This window comes from Lolium perenne, chromosome 7, assembly GCF_019359855.2.
Source record: "Lolium perenne isolate Kyuss_39 chromosome 7, Kyuss_2.0, whole genome shotgun sequence".
Lineage (NCBI taxonomy): Eukaryota > Viridiplantae > Streptophyta > Magnoliopsida > Poales > Poaceae > Lolium > Lolium perenne.
Genome location: NC_067250.2, coordinates 242,201,311 through 242,221,635, shown reverse-complemented (window position 1 = coordinate 242,221,635; position 20,325 = coordinate 242,201,311).

Here is a 20,325-nt window from a genome sequence, read left to right as displayed (position 1 = left end):
TTACTCCCACTATGAGCAGTCTCATGTAGTCGATGTTCACATGACACCACTAGAAGAATAACACCACAACTTAAATATCAAACCATTAAATATTACTCAACATAGTTCACTACTAACATTTAGACTTCACCCATGTCCTCAAGAACTAAAAGAACTACTCACAAGACATCATATGGAACATGATCAGAGGTGATATGATGATGAATAACAATCTGAACATAAACCTTGGTTCAATGGTTTCACTCAATAGCATCAATAACAAGGAGTAATCAATACCGAGAGAGTTTCCCCTATGAAATAATCAAGATTCAACCCTAGATGTTACAGCGGAGGCGAGGTGCAGCGGTGGAGATGATGATGTCGGCGGTGGAGATGATGGTGATGATGATCCCAATGAAGTCCAGCTCGATGACGGTGACGATGGCGACGATTTCCCCCTCCGGGAGGGAATTTCCCCGGCAGATTTCAGCCTGCCGGAGAGCTCTTTTCTCGCTGGTGTTTTTCCGCCCCACATAGGCGGCTGTGTCTATTCTCGATGTCCCCGTACACCTTAGGGTTTTCGGGAGATGAAGTACGCGAGGGTAGGAGAGATGGCCGAGGGGGGTCGTGGGCCCCCTCCCCACATGGCGGCGCGGCCAGGGTGGAGCCCGCGCTGGCCTATGGGGGGGCCCATGGCGGCCCTCCTCGGCCTCCCCTGTTGGTTGTGTCCGTCTTCTGGAATAATAAGAGCTTCGGTATATTTTCCGTCAATTGTTGATCTTCAGAAATACTGTATCCTGACGGTGCTTTTTCCAGCAGAATCCTGACTCCGGTGAGTAATTCTCCAATAATCATGAAACATGCAAAATAGGTAAAATAACATAAGTATCATCTCTAAATATGAAATATTTCAAGGAATAACAGTAAATTATGATACAAAATAGTGATGCAAAATGGACGTATCACCCTCAAATCATTGGTTTCACTATTTCTATGGTGCACTGCACTTGGTGCGCCACAGAAATAACGTATTATGTGGCGCACTAGCCTCAGTGTGCCACAGAAATAACGTGTTCTGTGGCGCACTGGCGCGGGTGCGCCACAGATATAACACCTCCTATATCATGCCGTACCCCCTCCCTCGCCCGTACCACTCTCTCCCCTCTCCCTACTACCGCGCGCCGCCGCCTTCCATGGCGAGCGCTGCCGTCGTCGTCGCCACCGCGGCCTTCCTCCGCGAGGGCTGCATGCCGCCACGCTCCACCCATCCCCGCCACCAGCAGCACAAGCCGCTGCGGCGTGGAGGAGGAGGGGTCGGCGCGGCGTCAAGGTGGAGGAGCCGCCGCGACCTCCACCCCTGTCGTCATCGTCGGTGAGCTCCTCCACAACTGCCGTCGTCATCGGTGAGCTTTCTCCCCTCCCCTCCCTCTTCCTCTCGACGAAATGCCGTCATCGTCGGTGATGCCCTGGTTCGATCCCCTCTTTGAATTTAATGCCCTGCAGGTTTAGGGTTCATAGGAATTTGATCACCTGGTTTAGGGTTCATAGCAAAAAATGAAATGCTACTGGTTCATTTGATGCTACTGATTCATTTGATGCTACTGGTTCATTTAAATGCATGAAATGCTACTGGTTCATTTGTTGTGCTCAGTGAGGTTAACTGTTAATCTTGATGGCTTATTACTACTGGTTCATTTATTGTGCTCAGTGAGGTTAACTGTTAACAATTTTCTTGATGGGTTCATAGGAATTTGATGCTACTGGTTCATTTAAATGCTTGTTGTGCTCAGTGAGGTTAACTGGTTCATAGGAATTTAAATGCATGAAATGCTACTTGTGGGCTTGTATACATACATATTTATAGTTGCTCTTGGTTGGCCTGGGATTAGTTTTCTGGATCCCAAGTAATTCTCTGTTGGGATTAGTTTTCTGGACCCCTGATGATTTACTTGATGGATTCTTGTGAGCTTATGGTATGCTTATAATGCTCTGATTAGTGGGGATGCTTACTGGATCATGTGCATATAGTTCATATAGTTCCCTAAAAAGAAAGAATGCTCCCTGGCCAGATGCTTGATGTCTTAGCTCAGCCAATGATGCAAAGGCCGAGGCAAAAACTTGGATAAGAACAGATACTAAAATGTGTGATTTAAATGGAATGCTTATGATGGTATACTAAAATAGAGATATTCACAGTAGGGAATCATGTAAATGAATGCCACTGTGGTATCCTTTGAAGAAAATGGGAAGTTTCTGATGGTTTAAAAGACTAGGTGATGCTAGGTTATTAAGTTGGCTGTCAAGGTTGGTTTTATCTGGTTAACTTGGATAGGCTATGTGTTCTTGCTTACTTATGCATATCCATCTCTACTGGATTTACTAGCTCAGGCTTGGCCTCTCTTGCCAGCATCACTTGGTTACTACCAAGTGATGATTAATCCCTTATGGTACCCCAGCTTTGTTTTGAACTCAACTGAGTAATGATAAATTTCTATTAGTTGTTGGCTTTGATGAAAATAGAGATATCCACAGTAGGGGATCATGTAAATGAATGCCACTGTGGTATCCTTTGAAGAAAATGGACTGTTTCTGATGGTTTTAAAAGGCTAGGTGGTGCTAGGTGATTCAGTTGGCTACTAAGACCTCCACCCCTGTCGTCATCGTCGGTGAGCTCCTCCACAACTGCCGTCGTCATCGGTGAGCTTTCTCCCCTCCCCTCCCTCTTCCTCTCGACGAAATGCCGTCATCGTCGGTGATGCCCTGGTTCGATCCCCTCTTTGAATTTAATGCCCTGCAGGTTTAGGGTTCATAGGAATTTGATCACCTGGTTTAGGGTTCATAGCAAAAAATGAAATGCTACTGGTTCATTTGATGCTACTGATTCATTTGATGCTACTGGTTCATTTAAATGCATGAAATGCTACTGGTTCATTTGTTGTGCTCAGTGAGGTTAACTGTTAATCTTGATGGCTTATTACCTCTTTTGGTTCATTTATTGTGCTCAGTGAGGTTAACTGTTAACAATTTTCTTGATGGGTTCATAGGAATTTGATGCTACTGGTTCATTTAAATGCTTGTTGTGCTCAGTGAGGTTAACTGGTTCATAGGAATTTAAATGCATGAAATGCTACTTGTGGGCTTGTATACATACATATTTATAGTTGCTCTTGGTTGGCCTGGGATTAGTTTTCTGGATCCCAAGTAATTCTCTGTTGGGATTAGTTTTCTGGACCCCTGATGATTTACTTGATGGATTCTTGTGAGCTTATGGTATGCTTATAATGCTCTGATTAGTGGGGATGCTTACTGGATCATGTGCATATAGTTCATATAGTTCCCTAAAAAGAAAGAATGCTCCCTGGCCAGATGCTTGATGTCTTAGCTCAGCCAATGATGCAAAGGCCGAGGCAAAAACTTGGATAAGAACAGATACTAAAATGTGTGATTTAAATGGAATGCTTATGATGGTATACTAAAATAGAGATATTCATGAGGGAATCATGTAAATGAATGCCACTGTGGTATCCTTTGAAGAAAATGGGAAGTTTCTGATGGTTTAAAAGACTAGGTGATGCTAGGTTATTAAGTTGGCTGTCAAGGTTGGTTTTATCTGGTTAACTTGGATAGGCTATGTGTTCTTGCTTACTTATGCATATCCATCTCTACTGGATTTACTAGCTCAGGCTTGGCCTCTCTTGCCAGCATCACTTGGTTACTACCAAGTGATGATTAATCCCTTATGGTACCCCAGCTTTGTTTTGAACTCAACTGAGTAATGATAAATTTCTATTAGTTGTTGGCTTTGATGAAAATAGAGATATCCACAGTAGGGGATCATGTAAATGAATGCCACTGTGGTATCCTTTGAAGAAAATGGACTGTTTCTGATGGTTTTAAAAGGCTAGGTGGTGCTAGGTGATTCAGTTGGGTACTAAGACTTGTCTCATCTGGTTAGCTGGGATATGCTATGTGTTCTTGCTTGTTTAGGCATGTCTATCACTTACTGGATTTACTGGTTCTTGCTTGGCCTCTCCTTTGCCAGCATCACTTGGTCTATACCAAGTGATGAATAATCCCTACGGAGCATCTGCTCCATGCTAAATGGTTCTCTTTATAAATGATTTGGTCTTTAATTTTATTTGTACTTGCCGATGATTAGAATGTTTGGTCACTTGTGCACTCTGGGGTGGGGCCAGTGAGCCTGGTGTGATGGCACAAATATCAATCTCTTGTGCATCCTACCTGGCCTCGCTGACCCCATCCCTGAATGTTAATATTTGTTTGGACCAACAAAGTATGAGGCATATGCTATCTAGTTGATACCACTTGGCTCTTTCTTCCTTTTTAGTGCTGATGATTAGAATGTTCGGTCACTCGTACACTCGGGGGTGGAGCAAGTGAGCCTGGTGTGATGGCACAAATATCAATCTCTTGTGCATCCTACCTGGCCTCACTTACACAATCCCTGAATGTTAATATTTGTTTCGACCAACAAAGTATGAGGCATATGATATCTAGTTGAGATACCACTTGGCTCTTTCTTCTATTTTAGTGCTGATGATTAGAATGTTTGGTCACATATATGCCGCAATATACTTTGTAGAAGGCCCCACTTTCCCCGGCCGCCGTTCCGTGAACGAGTCCTTGACGAGACAACAACGCCGACTTGCCTCTCCGGCGCAGAACCACGGCAATCTCAGCCGCCTCCCTTGTGGCCGCGTCTCCTGCGCTCTTCTCCATGGACGGACCACGATTGGACTCACCAGGGCCGGGAATAATGATAATCGCCATCACCACTATGGTCAGACTCCACAGGTGACGAGTACTTTGCAGCAGATCCCATTTTTCTTCCCTCGCCGTCCAGTGAACGAGTCATTGATGCAAAGACCATGCCGGCCTGCCCAGCATCATGCCGGCCCCTGTTGCCCTGCTTCAGGCCGTGTCTCCCGCGCCCTGCACTCTTCGCCTTCTTGCCCGGTGAACCAATAGACTGATCGTTGGAATAAGGAAACTGATGACGGCCGATCGCAATTGGCTGTCATCGGTTTCCTTATTCCAACGATCAGTCTATTGGTTCACCGGACAAGAAGGCGAAGAGTGCAGGGCGTGGGACACACAGCCTGAAGTGCGGCAACAGGGGCCGACACGGTCTTTGCATCAAAAACTCGTTCACTGGACGGCGAGGGAAGAAAAGTGGCATCTGCTGCTGTGTACTCTGCACCTGTGGAGTCTGACGATAGTGGTGATGACGATTATCATTATGCCCCCGGTGAGTCCAATCGTGGTCCGGCCGTGGAAAAGAGCGCAGGAGACGCGGCCACAAGGGAGGCGGCTGGGACTGCCGTGGTTCTGCGCCGGAGAGGCAAGTCGGCGTTGTTGTCTCGTCAAGGACTCGTTCACGGAACAGCGGCCGTGGAAAGGGGGGCCCTTCTGCAAAGTATACTGCGGCGTATACTGCAACTATGGTTTCTGACCATAGTATTTGTGTTGACCAACAATGTATGAGGCATTTATTCCATTTTGTCTTGTGCATCGGATTTGTTGGCCTTTCTTCCATTTTAGTGCCGATGATTAAATTGTTTGGTCACCGTACACTTGGGGGTGGCGTTAGTGAGCCTGGTAAGATAGCACAAATATCAATCTCTTGTGCATCGGACTTGGTCTCACTAACGCCATCCCTAAATGTTAATATTTGTGTTGACCAACAATGTATGAGGCATTTATTCCATTTCTCTCGTGCATCGGACTTGGACTTGGTCTCACTTTCTTCTATTTTAATCAGAGGAGGAACCGGATGAAGTCCCCGATGCAAGCGAGCCTGGCGGGTAGAGAGGAGGGAGCAAAGGAGGAACCGGATGAAGACCGCTTTGTATCTCGAAATGGTGAAATTTGTAAGAATTAAGAGTTGTATGTAAAACATTTGACACTTGTCACTATATATGTATCTCGATCGGGCTCTAAGTAATGTGATGATGATGTCTATGTTATATCTGTGCAAGTACATGCTATTTATATTATATCTGCAACTGTATATAATCTGTATAACTTATGTATATAACCTGTATGTGTATGGCAGGGAGCTCAAAATCTTGTATAATACGAGCAATTTCTGTGGCGCACTGAAACGAACTTCTGTGGCGCATCTTTTCTGTGGCGCACCGAAGTACTGGTGCGCCACAGAAACCTTAATTCTGTGGCGCATGGGAAGGTGCGCCACAGAAACCTTATTTTTGTGGTGAAGTTTCTGTGGCGCACCATCCATGCGCCACAGAATCTATTTTTGGTGCGCCACTAATGAGCCTTTTCCTAGTGGCAGCCTGCAATGGAGGTGTGGCTGGCTGGTTCAGGTCCGGGATAGCTTCTTCATCAACAATGATTGGTTGATGTTCGTCAGCACCAGGGGCAGGCATATCAGCATTTTGGTTCTGTTGACCTATGCCACCTTGGAAGGCAGCTCCAGCGTGACCATGACCTCCAGCCCATATGTCATCAAAACCCATGGGCATCGGATGAGGGCTTAGATCACAAGGAGGAAGAGGGTCTTCATTAGCACCGTTCTCCAAGCAAAGTGCGCGATAGGATGTATGTCGGGCAGGTCCAGGAATCACCACTGGATTTACTTGAATGGAGGAGTAATTATATTTCCAAATGAAAACCAAGAACTAGTACCCCCTCCTGCCCAAAATATGTTGTATATAAGTTTTGGTCAAAGTCAAATTTTTTAAAGTTTAATCATATATCTATATCTATATGTATATCTATATCTATACCTAATAATAAAGGAAGGATTGTTTCCTTGGTTCAACATTTTTTTGGACCGTTTTACCCTTCACCAAAAAATGTCCGGATCCAATGCCACCGCTAAGAAAAAACGGTTCGTATAAGTTTCCCGATGGTCGCTCCGTCCCTGACTCGAACAGTTCACCCGCGAGCGATCTCCGGAAGATCTCCCCATGGTTTAGTTTGCGCGGGGTCCAACAGCCCAAACTACAAAGGCCGGGACCAGCTCCATCTCTCCGTCAGTTCAGCCCATCTACTAAGATTGGCCTGGTGCAGTTTGTGTGGAAATAAAAAGGAGAAGCCGCATACTAGGTTTGTATTTTATAGTCCCACCTCGCGATGTTAAACCAAGTCTGGCCAGTTTATATACGTGTGCAATGGATGGATCGCAAGCCACCTCAGAGTTCAATAAACAATAGCAGTGATCGAAAGGAATTAACATCCCTGGACAGATACTACCCACGCCTCTGGCGCAGCCCCCTGCCCCCTGGAGATCGGCCGGTCATCCCCATCTTGAGGAGGGAGGGAGTGTGGCCGGAGCAAGAATACTGCGGCTAGGGGCTTCAGAGAAATGAGTGGCAGAAGGATGTGCTGGATGAAACGGGGACTGAGTGCTGTGCAAAGAGGAGAAGACGAAAATGGCCTCGTGCGGCGGCTCTAATGGGGAAATCGACTTAGACGCCCATCGCGTGTGTGCAGCCGCTAAGGTTGGGTGTAATCATATGTTGACCTTGGGCCCTTGGGCTGGTTCAGCTTAGAGTAGGGGTGCTGGGCTTTTTCTTCTTACCTTTATTTTTGAGTGAATTCTACAGGAAATCAAAGAAAAGGATAACTTTTATAAAAAATACAACTTAACCAAAAACATATGTCATGATGCAGGTTTGCAAATACTTTTTTTAAGGATTTAGGAATAGCATAATAAAATGCTATGCCATGATGTCATGGTGATGAAAAAATAAAAAAAAACATTTAAAGGTAAATAGGATATTATCCCGAGATGTTATAGTGATATACTACACTCACACTTTATCACCGCACCCGGCGTCATCTAATCCGGCGCCACCGTCATGCCAACGAGAAGTTATTTATACTGAGCAAGCATGTGTGGTTAGATGGCCAGTTGTAGTGCGTGTCAATAGCGTCGCCGGGTGCCAAGAGGGTGGAGAGGTATACAATACCATTCAACAAATGGGAACGGTCTCAATGCCGCAAACAAAGACGAGAAGGAGCGAGACTATTTTCTTTCAAAAGTTGATTTTGCTCTCCCGGTGCAACGCACGGGTATTGTCCTAGTCTATACCTAATAATAAAGGGAGAAGTGTTTCCTTGGTTTGGTCCATCGCTTTGCGCTTTCGTCCGTCGCAAAGTGCTCTTTCCGCTCCACCCGTGGTGTATCGGTTCGGTTGTTTTGTCCGCGACCTGGTTCACATCTTCCATGTTCGGCGCGAAGAAAATTCCGGATCGGAGTCGACTCCACCTGGCCTATTCGTCAATAAAAAGGACTCGACTCGAATCCATTTGCTCTTATTCTGACGCGATATCTCCGGGTACCCGACGCGGGTCATTGCATCCCCGCTGCAACGCCGACGGCCGACCGAGCTTCGCGGCGCAGCTCCCCATGACCTCTATGGTGGTATATAGCGGTTGTGGATGACGGCAGCCGATTCCACGCGTACAACGCCTCGGGGCAGCTCGTGTCAAACTAATCTCAGCTCCATCCGTTCCGGCCGGAGGTGACTCCCAACCAGACCAGCGGTCGGCGCACCGCGCACGTGCGGCCGTCGAATCGGAAACGGCACGGCATGGCTGCCCCCGCAAGCGGCGCCTCCACCAGCGCGACCTGGAACTCCCACGGCAGCGTCCGCTGGCGTACGTGGCCTCGCTGTCGGCATCCAACGCATCCTGGCTGTGGTGTCTATCGCTCTCGGCATCCAACGCGTCATGGCTGTGGTGGCTAGCGCTCTCCGGCACTGGTCGAAAAAAGGGCTTTGGTCGCGGTTGGCAACTAAAGGCCCCCCCTTTAGTCGCGGTTCCCGTCCACGTGGGCCGCAGGCGAGCGCCAGGGCGGAGGACCTTTAGTCGCGGTTCTTCTGGCCAACCGCGACTAAAGGCCTCCGCAGGGTTTAGGGTTTTAGCCCCCCTCCCCCTAAATCTGGTTTCTTTTTAATTTGTATTGTTTTATTTCTTTTGGGTTTTAATTTTGAAGGAGTTTCACATATTCTACGGTGCATCGTATACATACATGCATATGAATGTACAATTTCAAACAAATTTGAAATTAGAACCAAAAAGAATTCAAGAGGAATATACAATATATATTCAATATCGGATGACCATATACAATATATATTCAATATCGGATGACCATATACAATTTTGAACAAGTTAGTTACAAATTCTGGTGCATATAAAGGCGGCGTCTCCCCCTTCGGGTGGCGGCCCATTGGCCGGTCGCGTCATGCCGCTGGCGTTCCCTGGATCCAACGTGAATACGTGCTGTTGCACAATTACAATCCACCATGCCTTCCATATTCCAACACAAAAACAACAAGATTGTGTTTCCGACTCGATTAAAAGTCCTCGCTGATTACGTAGATGATTACACGGAGACGGCCAGCCACATCTGTCCATATTAATTAGCAGCGCGGGGAGCCGATCTGGCATGATCTCTACTTCTCTAGATGCTTTTCGTGATCAAATTTCCAGCGATACGATAGTACAAAACAACTTGGTGCTAGCTACCTTCGTATCGTCAGTCGGCATCCTGTCATGTTGGACTGCGCCGTCGTCGAGTTTCATCTCCAGCTGCAGAGATCGTCCGCCGTCGTCGAGTTTGATCTCAGCTGCAGAGATCGTCGCTGCCAACGACGGCTGCTACTACTACCACTTGGAGAGACTGACAAGTTCTGATGCCATGCTAGCTAGCTTCCTATCATCAGTCAGCATCATGTCGGACTGCGCCGTCGTCGAGTTCGAGCCCGGCCATCCGTGCACGACAAAAACAGTTTCCACTCCAACTTTGGCATCCTCAAAATCCAGGACACACGCAATATCGACGTCGACGAAATTCAGAAAGTCTTCATCACTATCGACAGACACACGGTCCTGAACTTTGCAGGAACTGCATGGTCATCATCCCACGTCTAGATGCCACTGAAGCGGACGAAGTTGAGGTTAGAGTTATAGCGCAGGTGAGGTGCTAGCTTAGTAACATGCATCTTTTCTGTCGCGAGTATATAAGAGGGTTGTGCACCTCTGTTTACAACTTTTTTCTGTTACAAATACAGGAGGCTTGCGCGTATTTTCTACCTACACACGTACCTTTTTTATATTAAATGTGATGCTAGCTTTGCACGGCACTTTTTTCTAAGCTCCATGTCTCTTTCTTTTCTCTAATCGTTCTTTAATTGTGATTAGTTGAAGTAGAATACTAAAATTGTCATATCATCTCAATAGTGATTTATTGGTATAGGAGAACTGGTAAATTAGTTTGTACTTTTTTACAGTGTCATCTGCGCCTATAGTGCCACCGGAGCTACCATGAGGACTAACCATGGCGATCCAAAGGTAATCGGGAGCCAGCAGGCACACACGTTAATTTTTAGGTCAGTTTGACCGGCGATAGTCATTGGTGGTGCAATTATACCCAGGCAGCAAGATATATACATATATATGTACGCATATATTTTAATACATGTGAGTTTTATTTTATCTTTAAATTATATTTTCTAATGCATTGTCGGCTAGGACGAGGCGACTCGCATGACACGCAGCCACAAAGAGACGCTCCTGCGTAGGCCATGGGCCCATGGCGGTCCCATGCATCCAACAACCATCATGTTGCTCTGCTCCCGGTATTCTCCTGCTTTCGTGTTGTTCTTAGTTGTTTGCCTCTCCATGTGGATAATACACTGACGAATATGAGTGTTATATGCCTATCGCCCTATTCGATTGTGTGCGGACGGAAAACCCGTAGCAATGCACGGGCAATTCTCCTATATTGATAAAAATATAAACATGTATAAAAAAAATTAGAATTGTTATAAAATCTATTTTCATATTATATGCATTTGATATGGTAGATCTTTGTATTGTTATGTATATTTTTGGTCAAAATTTGCACAGGTTAACTTGTATGAAAAATTATGCACAACATAAAATGGACAGGAGGAAGTATCAGACCGAATATTTTTGTTGAAAGTTGTGTACTCGAGGTAACTAATGAGATTTTTCTCTTGTGAATAGAGCTGTTAAAAATATTCGAGCCCATCAAACTGTTTAAAATTGATTTATTAGTGGCTCTCGACTCGTGTTCGGCTGAGGTTAAGCCGAGCTCAAGCCTGGAATGAAGTTCGCGAACCTGCAGTCCATCTCGTTTTTTTTTTCTATGAAAATATTCTGGACCATGACCGTACATGCAGCTCAGGATGTAAGTGGACAAGCCGCTGGACAATTTGCGACTTGCCGCACCACCCGCAATTCCCTATGCGGAATTAACCGGTAACCCACTTAATATTCGTGTGGTAGTTGGGGCGTCCGTGAAAATCTCATTCCGTGCGGCATAAGCCAGGTTCACAGAGCTCCTTGTACGATCTCGAGCAGAAAGCGACGCTCGGTGGTCGCCACCATGATCCGAAATAGTTGGAGCTCAGCCTACTGCGGCAAGGTCCCGATGCTCGTCGGCAACGGCTGGCCCCCGCGTATTACTTCATATGTTGATGAGGCCGCTACTCCCATCGTGGTCAGGTTCTCGCTCGGCGGAGGCGCCAGAGGTGAGAGGTCGTTGCTGCACGGGCTACTCCGCATCGGAGTGGCTTGTGCACCATATGAACTACACAATTCTGTTCTAAAAGACAGCCCTAGCACTCCGTTCTTTGGGCGGTGCCTGGTTGTAATCTCTCTCTGCCACGAAGATTGTCTGAAATTTGTCAAAATTTAAATGTATCTAGGTGAATATGTTTAAAATTTGATGAATCTTAAACAATCTTTGCGGGATGGACGAAGTAGCATAATTCATATTACTTGCAACCTGTTATGTTACGTACAACAATTGATCGATCACAGGGTTGGCTCTAAAAAGTCGCAGCACATCGAGCCAGCTCTGCATATTGTGTTAGCTCCGTGTCCGCGAGAAGATTTCAGCGGGATTCACAAACAGATTGCTAGATGAGAGGAAGTGCAGGCAGACGTGCGCCGCTGGCGCCCCTGATCAAAATATGGGAAAACTTAAAATAGAGGCTGACCTACACAATCTTATAATTTGATGGGAAAACTTAAAATAGAGGCTCACATACACGTAATCTTTTAATTTTGAACCTTCAGAAATTATATATTGAAGTTTAAAAAATCTTAAATAAAACTCTAGAGGTAGCCAATGATGTATACTGTTCAAAATATTAATACAAACTACTTGTTATTTTACGCTTATTAGCTTAGAATATAAAGTAATTCGTATTGAGATTTTTCAGGTTTGTAGTATACGTCATTAGCCACCTCTAGGATTTTGTTTTAGAATTTTTTGACACTTCAAAATACGAATTTTAAGTGTTTGAAAATAAAAAACTGCATGTAGCCCGGTCTTTATTTGTCCACTCTCACTAAATCAGTTGATATATACCAAACGAAACAGTAGTACGAGGTCCACAAGTGGTCATATGCACACATGCCTCATCTCCAAAGGACAATTTCGATAAAACTTACCTATTTCTAGAAAGAAAGCATGAAATAGCCTGTCCCCGAACATATTTCATAGAATAACATTTTTGTATAGCACCACACCAGGCGGAGCCGAGCTCCACAACACGTTGATGCCTCGGACGGTGCCATGATCGGCACGACGCCTATGGGGAGTCCGACGTTGCTATCAACGACAACCGTGGGGCCCGCTTCGCGTTAGCATGGCACCCCCATGATGGTGTCGTGATGTGGAGCATGATGACATCCGCGAGACACAATTCGATTCGGCTGTGTTACGCCAAACCATCTCACTCCTCCACTTAAGCTCTTTGTCCTGATCTCGTCCACCCTCTCACCCCCTCTCACTCCTCCACTTAAGCTCCGCTCGAAACCCTCTAGATCCGATGTGTTTCTTTGTGGATTTCGGCTCCTTTGATAATCTCCCCCATTGCCCTTCTTTCTGTCCACCTAATTTTGTGGTATTGGGTCAATTTTCTCAAACATGGGGAAACCTTAGATCTTGCATTTGAAGGGTTTAGTGTTCATGTATTGACCAATGGTGGTTACGGTTAGAGTTTTGTAAGATTTAGTAAGAGTAAGGTTGTGTAGGTTAGGTCAGATTTTATACCAAAGTTGGCATGCCTTGTTTGATATTGTTTATTGGGAATGCTTTGGTTGAAGGTGATATAATTGTTCGTTGATGCATTTTGGTTCTTTTCATTGTTTTTTAGATGACCAGAATCGTGAATGTTCATCATGTGGACAAGGCAACTTTTTTGAAAGGCAATGCCGAGTGTGCTGACCTGGAGGAGGTAGTCATGGTGTTCATCACTAGTCCTACCTATGCCGAGGTGTTGGAAAGAGTGAGGATGGATTTGAAGTGGATTGGGCCAAGTGATGCATGTGAACTGGTTGGAAGGTACAATGCCAAGTTCGCAATCACAATTACTTGAAGATAATACCTATTGACTCCGAATTGAAACATCCTGCACAGTCACGGTCATCTTCCCACAAGGCAGGTGAAAACTATGCGTCTCCGGTCTCGATTGATCAACAAGTCCCACGATCACACAAGGGTCCATATGTGGTGTCGAATGGGACACAAAGTGGACGACATGGAGAAGTCAAATCTTCTTGATATACTGTGTGTATCACTCGCCGTAATGCATCTTCTTTCTATGAGCCTCATGGCACCTTGATAACCCACAAGTATAGGGGATCGCAACAGTCTTCGAGGGAAGTAAAACCCAAATTTATTGATTCGACACAAGGGGAGGTAAAGAATACTTATAAGCCTTAACAACTGAGTTGTCAATTCAGCTGCACCTGGAAAAGCACTAGTAACAGGGGTGATGTGAAAGCAGCAGTAATATGGGAGCAATAGTAACAAGAATACAAAGATCGGTAATAGTAATATGAGAGCAATGGCACCAGAAAATAGTTGATACTACTTCTAATGTCATGTAGAACGAGTATATGATGATGAAAGATGGACCGGGGTTCCCAGCTATCTACACTAGTGGTAACTCTCCAATAACAAGTGTTGGGTGAACAAATTACAGTTGGGCAATTGATAGGATTGAAATAGCATTAAGACATAACATCAAGATTATTAATCATGTAGGCATGTTTCCCATATATAGTCATACGTGCTCGCAATGAGAAACTTGTACAACATCTTTTGTCCTACCAGCCGGTGGCAGCCGGGCCTCTAGGGAATCTACTGGAAATTAAGGCACTCCTTTTAATAGAGCACCGGAGCAAAGCATTAACACTCCGTGAAAACATGTGATCCTCATATCTAAGCCTTCCCCTCCAGTTGTCCCAATTTCTGTCACTTTGGGGCCTTTGGTTCCGGACATAGACATGTGCAAACAACTTGTAGATACAATCTAAGCAATAAGTATAGAGCTTAAATCTAAGATCATGCCACTCGGGCCCTAGTGACAAGCATTAAACACAACAAGATTGCAGCAACAATAACTTCACAATGTAACAATCCATCGGATCCCATCAAACACAACACCGATTACATCAGATGAATCTCAATCATGTAAGGCAACTCATGAGATCATTGTATTGAAGTACATGGGGGAGAGAATACCGACTAGCTACAGCTAGAACCCGTAGTCCATGGGGGAACTACTCACGGAGCATGATGGAGGCGGTGGCGTCGATGGAGATGGCTTCCGGGGGCACTTCCCCGTCCCGGCGGCGTGCCGGAACAGAGACTTCTGTCCCCCGAATTGGAGTTCCGCGATGGTGGCGGCGCCCCTGGAGACTTTCTGGAGTTTCGTCAATTGGTATCGCGTTTTTAGGTCGAAAGGGCTTATATAGGCGAAGAGTCGGAGTCGGAGGGTGCCTGGGCCCCCCTCACAGTAGGCCGGCGCGGCCAGGCCTGGGGCCACGCCGCCATGTTGTGTGGTGGCCCCCTGGCCCCTCTCCTACTCTCCTTCGGTGTTCTGGATGCTTCCGGGAAAAATAGGGTTCTGGGCGTTGATTTCGTCGAATTCCGAGAATATTGCCCGAACAGCCTTTCTGGAACCAAAAACAACAGAAAACAGCAACTGGCCCTTCGGCATATTGTTAATAGGTTAGTTCCATAAAATGCATAAAAACATTATAAAGTGCAAGCAAAACATGTAATTATTGTCATAAAACAAGCATGGAACATCAGAAATTATAGGTACGTTGGAGACGTATCAGCATCCCCAAGCTTAGTCCTGCTCGCCCTCGAGTAGGTAAACGATAAAAAGAGTAATTTCTGTAGTGACATGCTACTTACATAATCTTGATCATCCTATTATAAAGCATATGAGATGAATGCAGTGACTCAAGGCAATGATCTATAGTTGCTAACAAATAGATAACATATAGCAAAACTTTTCATGAATAGTACTTTCAAGACAAGCATCAAAAGTCTTGTATAAGAGTTAACTCATAAAGCAATAAATTCAAAGTAAAGGCATTGAAGCAACACAGAGGAAGATTTAAGTTTCAGCAGTTGCTTTCAACTTTCAACATGCATATCTTATGGATAATTGTCAGCACAAAGTAATATGATGAATGCAAATAAGCAAGTATGTAAGAATCAATGCACAGTTGACACAAGTGTTTGCTTCTAAGATGGAAGGAAGTAGGTAAACTGACTCAACATAAAGTAAAAGAAAGGCCCTTCGCAGAGGGAAGCTGGGATTAAATCATGTGCTAGAGCTTTTTAAGTTTTGAAATCATATAGAGAGCATAAAAGTAAAATTTTGAGAGGTGTTTGTTGTTGTCAACGAATGGTAATGGGTACTCTAACTACCTTATCAACCAGACTTTCAAGAGCGGCTCCCATGAAGGACGTTATCTCTACCAGCGAGGTAGATTATCCCTCTTCCAACCTTTTGCTTTCACAAGCCATGGCTAACCGAATCCTCGGGTGCCTTCCAACATTCACATACCATGAAGGAGTGTCTATTTGCAAAATTAAGTTGCTTACTGATGAATCAGAGCAAAACATGTGAAGAGAATTATTAATGAAAGTTGATTAATTGGGGGCTGGGAACCCCGCGCCAGCTCTTTTTGCAAAATTATTGGATAAGCGGATGTGCCACTAGTCCATTATGAAAGTCTGTCAAAAGTAAATGACAAGATCGAAAGATAAAACACCACATACTTCCTCATGAGCTATAAAACATTGACACAAATAAGAGATAATATCTTTTGAATTGTTTAAAGGTAGCACATGATGTATTTTCTTGGAATGGCAGGAAATACCACATAGTAGGTAGATATGGTGGACACAAATGGCATAGGTTTTGGCTCAAGGTTTTGGATGCACGAGAAGCATTCCCTCTCAGTACAAGGCTTTGGCTAGCAAGGTTATTTGAAGCAAACACAAGTATGAACCGAAGACTGACAAAAACTTACATAAGAACATATTGCAAGCATTACAAAACTCTACACTGTCTTCCTTGTTGCTCAAACACTTTTACCAGAAAATATCTAGACCTTAGAGAGACCAATCATGCAAACCAGTTTCAACAAGCTCTACGGTATTTCTCCACTAATAGGTTCAAACTACATGATGCAAGAGATTAATCATGATCTACTTGAGAGCTCAAAACAATTGCCAAGTATCAAATTATTCAAGACAATATGAAGCATTTTCTGTTTCCAACCAAATATCAATAAGTGCAGCAGCTTTCAACTCCGCCATGAACATTAAAATAAAGCTAAGAACACAGTGTTCATATGAAAAAGTGGAGCGTATCTCTCTCCCAAACAAGGATTGCTAGGATCCGAATTTATTCAAACAAAAATAAGAACAAACAGACGCTCCAAGTAAAGCACATATGATGTGACCGAATAAAAATATAGTTCCAATAGAAGAAACCTGATAAGTTGATGAAGAAGGGGATGCCTTGGGCATCCCCAAGCTTAGACGCTTGAGTCTTCTTGAAATATGCAGGAATGAACCATGGGGGCATCCCCAAGCTTAGACTTTTCAATCTTCTTGATCATATATCATCCTCCTCTCTTGACCCTTGAAAACTTCCTTCACACCAAACTTCTCATAAACTTCATTAGAGGGGTTAGTACTCAAAAAACTTTAATCCACCTTGGCCCTGTAGTGACACATTGCAAGTACTCAATAAAACATTAGCTACAGCTCTCCACGTCTAGAAAGCCTCACTTAAAGTCCACAAGAGACAATGCAAAAAACAGAGACAGAATCTGTCAAAACAGAACAGCCAGTAAACACGAATTTTTAAATGGTACTTCCGTTGCTCAAATCAGAAAACTCAAAACTAACGAAAGTTGCGTACATATCTGAGGAACACGCACGTAAATTGGCAGATTTTTCTAAGTTACCTACAGAGAGTCCTGCCCAGATTCGTGACAGATAGAAATCTGTTTCTGCGCAGAAATCCAAATCTAGTATCATCCTTCTATTAGAGACTTCACTTGGCACAACATTGCAATAAAATAAAGATAAGGAGAGGTTGCTACAGTAGTAACAACTTCCAAGACACAACAAAACAGTAGAAAAATAAAGACATGGGTTATCTCCCAAGAAGTGCTTTCTTTATAGCCATTAAGATGGGCTCAGCAGTTTTCAATGATGCACTCGCAAGAAATAAAAGTTGAAGCAAAAGAGAGCATCAAGAAGAAAATTCAAAACACATTTAAGTCTAACCCACTTCCTATGCATAGGAGTCTTGTACACAAATAAATTCATGAAGAACAAAGTGACAGCATAAGAACGTAAAACGGGAGTAACTTCAAAATTTTAAGCATATAGAGAGGTGTTTTAGTACCATGCAAATCTCTACAACCATATTTTCCTCTCTCATAATAATTTTCAGTAGCTTCATGGATAAACTCAACAATATAACTATCACATGCAGCATACTTTTCATGATCCACAAACACATAAGTTTTATCAAGTTCAAAAATAATAGGATCAAAACTTTCTAAACCACTTTTATCAATAATGTAACAAGATGATTGATCAATCTCAAAAGATATGGGACTCATAGATAAAGTCAAGAACTCTCCAATCCCATTTTCATTAGTAGTACAATTAATAGTATCAAGTAACATAGGACCATCATCTAGAGATTTATCATAAACATTTGCCAAGCAAAACTCTTTAGTACCATGCATTTCGACAACAGGCATAAACAAAGCATTATCATAAGATTTATCAAAATAGCATGGATTATCGTAGATAACAGGAGCATAATTATTCTCACAAGTTTTACTCATAGGGAATATTTCAAGAGAATCCACAGGAACATAATATTCAACCTCCTTTGGTAAGCATGGAGGACAATCAAATAGTGTAAGAGATAAAGAGTTACTCTCACTAGAAGGTTGGCATGGGTAGCTAATCCATTCTTCCTCCTTTTGTTCATCACTCTCCTCTTCTTTTTCATCCAATGAGCTTTCAGGTTCATCAATTTCCTCCTCTTTTTCATCCAATGAGCTTTCAGGTTCATCAATTTCTTCTTCCACTGGTTCCTGCAAATTGTGAGTGCATTCTTTTGCATTAATGAGTCTCTCTTTATAATCAATGATATAAGGATTATCACTGTAGCTTTCTATGCAAAAATTAAGGATAGAAGAGACATAATCTTTAAGGTCCTTACAAACAACACAAGTTTCATAATTTTTAACAATGAAGGATTCTATCTCAGAGGCTCCCATAAACATGATAAATTGTTCTACCTCTTCGAACCCAAAATGAAGATAGCTATTCCAATTATAGTTCTTAATTAAAACTTCTTCACTAAAGCCACATTGAAATTTAAGATGTTTAGTATCCTGTTGAGAGCAACAGTTTATATCATGGCGTTTAAGCAAGATTTTAGCAATTGTATTCAGTTTTTCTATCACAGCACTCATAACTTTTCCCGTTCTTGATTCTCTATAATTATTATATAATTCAATAAGCTCCAAATAGGTTGTAGATTCTCCCATAGCAACAGTTTTTAATTTTTCGGTTTTTCAAATTTTTATGGATTTTCGGGTATATAGGGAAAATAAAACAAAACAAAAACAAACTAAACAAAAGTAAACTAAGCAAAGTAATACTAGACATAAATAAACTAAGCACAAATAAACTAGACAGAAGTAAACTAAGCAAAACAAAACAAAATAAAACAGAGGGAGAGGTAGAGTGTACTCCCCAGGTGAACTTATGAGTAGAGCTATGCCTCCCCGGCAACGGCGCCAGAAAATAGTCTTGATAACCCACAAGTATAGGGGATCGCAACAGTCTTCGAGGGAAGTAAAACCCAAATTTATTGATTCGACACAAGGGGAGGTAAAGAATACTTATAAGCCTTAACAACTGAGTTGTCAATTCAGCTGCACCTGGAAAAGCACTAGTAACAGGGGTGATGTGAAAGCAGCAGTAATATGGGAGCAATAGTAACAGTAACACAGCATCAGTAATAGTAATATGAGAGCAATGGCACCAGAAAATAGTTGATACTACTTCTAATGTCATGTAGAACGAGTATATGATGATGAAAGATGGACCGGGGTTCCCAGCTATCTACACTAGTGGTAACTCTCCAATAACAAGTGTTGGGTGAACAAATTACAGTTGAGCAATTGATAGGATTGAAATAGCATTAAGACATAACATCAAGATTATTAATCATGTAGGCATGTTTCCCATATATAGTCATACGTGCTCGCAATGAGAAACTTGTACAACATCTTTTGTCCTACCAGCCGGTGGCAGCCGGGCCTCTAGGGAATCTACTGGAAATTAAGGCACTCCTTTTAATAGAGCACCGGAGCAAAGCATTAACACTCCGTGAAAACATGTGATCCTCATATCTAAGCCATCCCCTCCAGTTGTCCCAATTTCTGTTACTTTGGGGCCTTTGGTTCCGGACATAGACATGTGCAAACAACTTGTAGATACAATCTAAGCAATAAGTATAGAGCTTAAATCTAAGATCATGCCACTCGGGCCCTAGTGACAAGCATTAAACACAACAAGATTGCAGCAACAATAACTTCACAAACTTATATAGATAGACTAATCATAATGTAACAATCCATCGGATCCCATCAAACACAACACCGATTACATCAGATGAATCTCAATCATGTAAGGCAGCTCATGAGATCATTGTATTGAAGTACATGGGGGAGAGAATACCGACTCGCTACAGCTAGAACCCGTAGTCCATGGGGGAACTACTCACGGAGCATGATGGAGGCGGTGGCGTCGATGGAGATGGCTTCCGGGGGCACTTCCCCGTCCCGGCGGCGTGCCGGAACAGAGACTTCTGTCCCCCGGAGTTTCGCGATGGTGGCGGTGCCCCTGGAGACTTTCTGGAGTTTCGTCAATTGGTATCGCGTTTTTAGGTCGAAAGGGCT